The following is a 7193-nucleotide window of genomic DNA, read 5'->3' as shown; positions in this document are numbered from 1 at the left end:
TACGCTTAAATCTGTCGGAGTTTTATTCTCTTGGGAAATCTTGCTTCGGTTGGATAGTCTATGTGACGTCACAGTCGCGGCGAACCGAAAGTCGTGTGTACAGTGCCGATGACAAATACAATTTTCCCCATAGAATATACTTTTTGTTATATATAGATCCGGAATAAGCCAGTTACCTACCGTGAAAACGTAATACGACTGTTTCAGTTCCATAATTTTTTTTTAAATTCGAACACCAATGAACAGCCACACACTTTTTAAGCTTTTGTACAAAATTGTCAGAATTAAAAGAAAAGAATATATTTTTAACAAAAATTTCTATTTTTTATTTTTATTAGAAAAGGGGGCAAACAAGCGGCGGGAACACAGAGTTGGTAATTGACGCTCATGGATCTTCGCAATACAAGAAGAACTACAAATGCCATTGCCGGCCTTTGAGGGATGTGCAGGTTCGTTTCTTGAAGGACCCTAGTTCCTACTGGTCTATGCAGTCATTTGTTTCAGTATTTCAAGGGTAATTTACGATATTACAAGTAAGTTTGAAGTAAAATATCGCGGTTGAAATCGTGTGCTGTCATAAAATAAATACATAAATTTTAATCAAGTAAATTGTTTAATCAAATGTACCGACACCAAATGAGCTTTAGAATAAATTTAATTCCAGTTAATGCGTCCCCGCGCGCCCCCCACCCCGCACACGCCCGCACTCACCGTTTTATTTTTGAAATCAAGAAAAACGCTGAGTGAACACTCATTTACCTGATTTTTAAACTTTTTGGGACATTTAAATTGTTAAAGTTTTTTTATAACAACGGTTCATTAAAAGTATTTCAAGTTTTTCATGACGTAGGTAACAAATTTTTCAAAAGATATTACACACTGAATGATGAACGACTGATTCAATCGAGGCGTTCATTCCAATCATTCTTTGCCCTCTAATTTGACACTGCGATGACATTGACAAATGGTTCTCTTTTTTTAAACGACTCTTTAATGTACAAATAAGAAATAGAAGTACCACATAACGGTCGTTCGCGATCTTTATTTACTGGTAAACTCTTGCAGCTAAATATCACAAGTAAACATTGATAAAATAGAGTAGAAAACATTTACCATATTTGACATTGGTATATGCGAATGCAGTTATCTCTAAATATATTTGAAAACCTAGAAAGTGTCAAAAATAAAATGTCTAAAAGTCCTCACAGGGAGAGTCTGGATGCTCACATTTCTAAGACTCCGTACCATTACGTTGAATTTAAATATTTAAATTGCTTGAATTTAATATGCGTTTTTTTAAATTTGCATGTTACGGTTATTTGGCTAGACTACAAAACCACGAATTGGAATGGCCGAAAGAATGTTTTAAGCAAATAGGAGAGCGCCGTGAAAATAAGATTTCTCTCAGAGTTAAATAAAACTGCAAGCATAGCTTCTCTGCAATGTGCGTTGTTCTAATTTTAAAATTTACATCACAATTGTCTAAAATCCATCATGCGTATCAATTACCAGAAATTCCTTTCCTAATAAATAAAAGGTTTAAAAGTTTAAAAACGCGACTCGAAAATGTTAAATAACATTAAAACAATATTACTGCCGACGACTAAAGATTTTAATTTAAGCAACTCAGTCCCTCGAATGTACAAACTCAAAGTTTATAGAAGTGACTTTATGAAGTTCCCGCTGGCCTTTGCCTCCCGTTGTAATTGGAAACGTATTAACTTTGTAACAAACTCGGTACAAAGTTCTAAACTCAAACGAAACCCCTAGCAATTATGAGTGTTAAAAATATTATAGAAAATGCAGTTTGCGATTCAAACATTGTTGATACTATACTTTGAATCAAAGTAAATATTTCAAAAGAGGCAATGTAGATAATTTGTACTTCTTTGGGTCTCAAATAATTAAGATACTACAAGTCTTATAGAAATAAATATAAATGAAATTCCCGTATATGAACGGAGCCTAAGCATTGTCAAGATTGTTTAGAAATTTCAAGAAACAGATCATAACTACTAGTCTACGAGTATTAAGTTTAGTACAATCATGTATTTATTGTACTATGAAGGTTGCTTTTTATTTCATGGTAAATAAAAACGAGCAACTGTTCATAGCGAGATATTTTTATAAAAGCTGAGCGCTTAACATTTCAGTTGATAAAAAGGTGTGAGGTTTTTATAACGCGGTAATTCTCACTTAGTCTGTTTTCATAGCGGTAGCGATATCGAAATTTAAAAAATCACTGCTACACTATAAGGATTAAAAAGCCTTATAAGTTAAAAGTTCCCGTGCGGCTTCACCGCATGTAATTTTTACAGTTTTATTTTAGTTTTTACAATTCCAAATGTCAAAATTCAAATGCACAAATGACAACCATGGTAACATTGCTTCCTTGATGTCGGCAGCTTGTAGTTTATGGTCCCTTTCCCACATATCATTTTTTTACAACCTCTTAAGTTTGATAGCGTGACAATATATATCCTAAAACGTGTCGTTAGTATAGGGCTTTTTATTAGATGAATAATTATTCAAAAATATTTACTACAATAGTATACGAGTGCGATACAACTTCATACGAGTTGTCATCACATCACCTTGGTCCCTTTAAGATGCTAAGCGTTATTTTAATATGTGGTGAAAGATTGTTATACTTAACAACTTTTTTAGATTTCATTATCTTAGAAACAAAACAGTACGATTTGTTTTTAATTTATACAGTTCCGGTAAGTTGCCTGCAAATTGAAGGCGTTTCAACAAGACTAAGTTAATGGCAAAAGTTTTGTAGTCATAGTCGACTTAATGCCGGGTTTTTTCCGAATGGGCGACTATATCCGGTACCCGGCAGCGCTTGTTCTGCAAGTTTATCTGCGGGGGAGCGCCTGGGGGTGCGGGGGCGGGTGGGGGAGCAGTGCCCTTCCTGTGGCGTCGTTACCCAAGTTACTGAGTCTTGTTAGTCTCCGACTTTTATTGGGCAACGTTTCTTTACTTGCTTCGTTCATTGTCTTAGCTCTTAGCATTCATTTGTTATTGTTGTTCTATTATAATGACCTAATCTGCATTTTAGATTTTACACTTTTTAACTTCATAGGTTTTTTAATATTGAAATATTTATTTCAATTTAGAACAAATACCTACATATAAGTACCTACATCTTGCATTCAATACAATCAAAGATAGAGAAGATCCTAATAAAAATCCACTAAGCGTACTAAATCTTTACAAATAGACTATTAATGTTATGTTTCACCATCTATATTAACAGGAACATATCACTATCTCTGTCTAATATAAGAAAATGAGAAACAACCGAATGGTTCAGATGTTGTTCAAAAAAAAAAAATCTCCGTCGACACTCCCTTCAATCTATCCAGTTCTTGCTTGTTTGTACCACTCCACATTGATAATTAAATTTCACCTTGCCACATTTCTTTCGTCATAACATGCCCATAACATACTAACCTTTTACTCCTTAATTACATTACTGGTGTCTCTTCCTGGATAAAGAAGTCATTTATCTTTAAACCATTAAGAAGGTTGTAAGGCGTCTTTCCTGCGAAAGACCAGAAAGCATTGAATTAAAAGGGTTCATGATTAATACATAATAAGTGATGTTTGCGTTTTGTTTGCGCGAGGTCCTGACTGGGTCCATTAGCCCCGCCTCCCTCATCTCCCTCAACCCTACGACCACCTGGGGACCTTTGTCTTCCAGATAATTTACGTAGATTATTGTACCTTTCTTTTTGTTTAGAGTTGAACGTCCGTGAAATTGCTTACTGGTCTATTGGGAATTGACACTGATGTTTCAGTTTTATATCAACGGTTGCAAAATGTTGTACAATCTCATTTAAAAAATATTGATTAGAGTCAATCGTTTTCTAACTTAACAAATCAAGCAATGTTTCTAAAATGTTTCATCAATATTTGAGATGGTTTTGGTGATCAGAAATGTTTTAAACACTTGACAAAACAGTATAATAGGTACTGTTAAAACCGTAATTATTTCCTTCGTATATTTCCACGAAATTATTATTTAACATCAGAAACATCAGAACGATCTTTTACCATTAGAGTAATGAGGAACAGAGACCAGGGCTGTCTGCAGATGTTCTGCTCTTTTATATTCATTTTAATCCGCTAATTGAGGTGTGGGACACATTGCCGCGCGGCCGGTTAATCAGCAAATTGCCTAATTAATATCCTCTTACACCGAAAAGGTCTCTGGGGTGTTGGTGGAAGTGAAAATTATGTTAAAGTCTCAAATGACTAATTATTTAGGGTACGTTCTAGGATTTTTAATGATTATTTTTTTTAAACTACGTGTTTCGATTTAATGCGTTTTAAAGTTTTTGGCCAGCGCCAACCGAGTTACCAGTCTCACATAAGCCTATTTATCCCCCCTCCAACTAATAAGGGGTGTCTTCCAGGGCGGTAGGGCCACTAAACTTAATTTGAGTCTTTCGATTTTATAAAAAATGCGATGAACGTCATTACTCTCTACAAGGAACTATAGCCATGTCTCAGTCGCAAGGCGGACGTGTCGTGACGTGGTGTAACGGAAACTTGTAAATCTATGCGAAGTAAGCGAGCACACAAATCATAAATCGTGCATCTAACTCCGGGGTGGGCTGGGCACTTGCCGATCCGCCATATCATATTTATTATGTTTTATAAAAAAAAACTTAATTGATTATAGTTAACTGGTACTTTCATATTACAAGGTTTTTAAAATATATTATGTGAGTTAACATTTCAACTTAGTAGTATATTAAGATGAGAAGTGTTTTTGACCGACTTCCCAAAAAAAGGAGGTACTCAATTCGTCTGTATGTTTTTTTTTATGTGTGTTACGGCATAACTCCGCCGCTAGTGGACCGATTTTCATAATTCTTTTTTTATCCGAAAGGTAATGCTTGCAGGTGGGTCCCATTTTTTGGTTGATTTTTGGAGTCAAAAACTACGACGTAGTTTAATAGTTTAGCTCAAAATCGCGCAACGAAATTTCGGGTCATTTTTTTTAAACTGATTTAATTTATATCTGAGAAATATAGTCCATACAATCAGTAATTAATAAAAATGTTTCCTACGCGAGGCTTGGACCGATCGTTATTGAAAGTTGCACATAAATAAGAAATCTATAAATATATAAATTCTCACAAACTGCTACATAATAATTCAAGTGAATATATTAGGGGAAGATCGCTGCTCGGGAAACGGGATGTTTCTACTGCGTACATTAAAATAATTTTTCAATATCCCCCCGATATTTATCAAGGCTCTCTCGTTCCATTAGTCGGCGGGGATGTACCTTCCGGTTCCGGCGAAGGCTGTCGCGCAGGAAGTGGCCTGGAACAAATGACGGTCTTGTGTGTTCACCGAAAAATTTATTACTATGACTTGTGAACTAGACGAGACCTAATGAAAAGTATATTGATAGAGAACCTAATAACATAATTGGTAAGGGTCCATGACAGAAACTTCATATACAAGTAATTGAACAATTAATTCGTTTAGTTACGGTTTTATTTACTAATTTTCCCACGACATAACCTAAAAATCATATTTTAATAAGAGAACATGAATATAACGCACATTAATCCAATTAATTTGCTGTTTTAAGTATAGTGCTGGCCTTTGCGCAGTTGAGCAACCGTCCTGGGCGCTGGATAAAAAGGGCCCCACAGTACTGCTTTACACAGTAAGTCTGTAAACCACCCCGCCCCAAAAGCTAGTAAAAAGGGGTCACTGTATAAATCTCATCCAGTAAGGTAGTAGCAATAAAACCATCACTGTTTAAGTACATTTTGTTTTCAGTATTATTTAAGTTCAAATAAGTACCAAAAAAAAAACTGAAAAAAAAAACATTGTAAATTATACAACCTTTATTTTGAGGATGTGTAATCTCTGTAGTTTAACCACATTAACTCCTTTTATGTGTTGGCAATTTTTATCACAGCGCAATTCTCACTTTCGTTTTTTGCTTTTATTGTAGCCTTCATAATATGGTAATTCTGTATTATCATTACAGCGCGGCCTCGGGCCGTAATTACCGAGATCGTTTTATGTGGACGTCAAAGAGTAAACGACTCAGACGCGAAAGACCAAGAATTATAATGGCACATGATATAATTTTCGTACTTATCAATTGTGTATAACATGGGCAATTTTCAAGAAAACCAGGGTTGTATTCAAATGGAGAGGATTTTATATTAGTCGGTTTGTTTTACGTTGAATTTAAGAAATCTAAGTAACCATTTGATCAGTATTAACTGAGTAACTTAGAATTAAATTATTGTTAAATGTATTAACTTATATATGAATATTTTAACTGTGGTATCAGATATTACTCAAACAGATTAATTATTGTTTTCAACCCCTATAGGAACGGATATTTATCCTTACAAATTTCTTTTAATTAAGCAATATCTAAAGTCATTAAACACACTATAATATTCCTCCAACATATATTGATACATTAAATATTTGAATATATACTCCCAGCGTAGAGTTTAGTAACAAAACCACTCAACGGGCATTAGGACTTTGTATTAAGTTACGGGCGCCCCCTGGCGGATAATGTTGCCTTAGAGAACGATAGCTATCAATGCGAGGGGAACGAAATTATTTAATAAATCTTTAAAGTGTTAACTTTGTACTAACAAAGTTATAAGAAATAATATCAGATATTATCGTTATCTACTAACAAAACTCTACATTTGTAAATCAAAACAGTTTTATTTAGATTCGGAATTCAAATTCAAGAAAAAAACTAGTCTGGAATAAAAGAAAAACGTTAACCATTCTCTTACAAGTTTAAATAAAAAAGTTGGCGACGAAACCGATTCTGTTCCCTGGGACACAATCCGACTAATTAAATGGAGTTAAAGCAGCTTGTGTCCGAGAATTTCATTTAACCACCGATGTAAAGAATGCATTTTGTTTATTTATACCGAGAACAACTTTATTTAACTTTTTATTCTTTTCATAAGACTTTGTTAGTAACGTTTAGTACCAATATCCCTTGGGTTATATGATATGTGCGTAACATATAGGTTTACTAACATCAACAAAGCTTTACCATTTAAAAATAAAAGAAAAGAAAGGGTCCGTGATGTATTTGCACTCGCAGCGTAATGTTGGCGTTTTGTTTCATCGGACAAAGCAATCTTGACGTGGGCCATTAGTCCGGCCCTGGC

This window comes from Papilio polytes, unplaced genomic scaffold (assembly GCF_000836215.1).
Source record: "Papilio polytes unplaced genomic scaffold, Ppol_1.0 DF820622.1, whole genome shotgun sequence".
NCBI classification, from domain to species: domain Eukaryota; kingdom Metazoa; phylum Arthropoda; class Insecta; order Lepidoptera; family Papilionidae; genus Papilio; species Papilio polytes.
Note: the sequence above shows the minus strand (reverse complement) of the source record.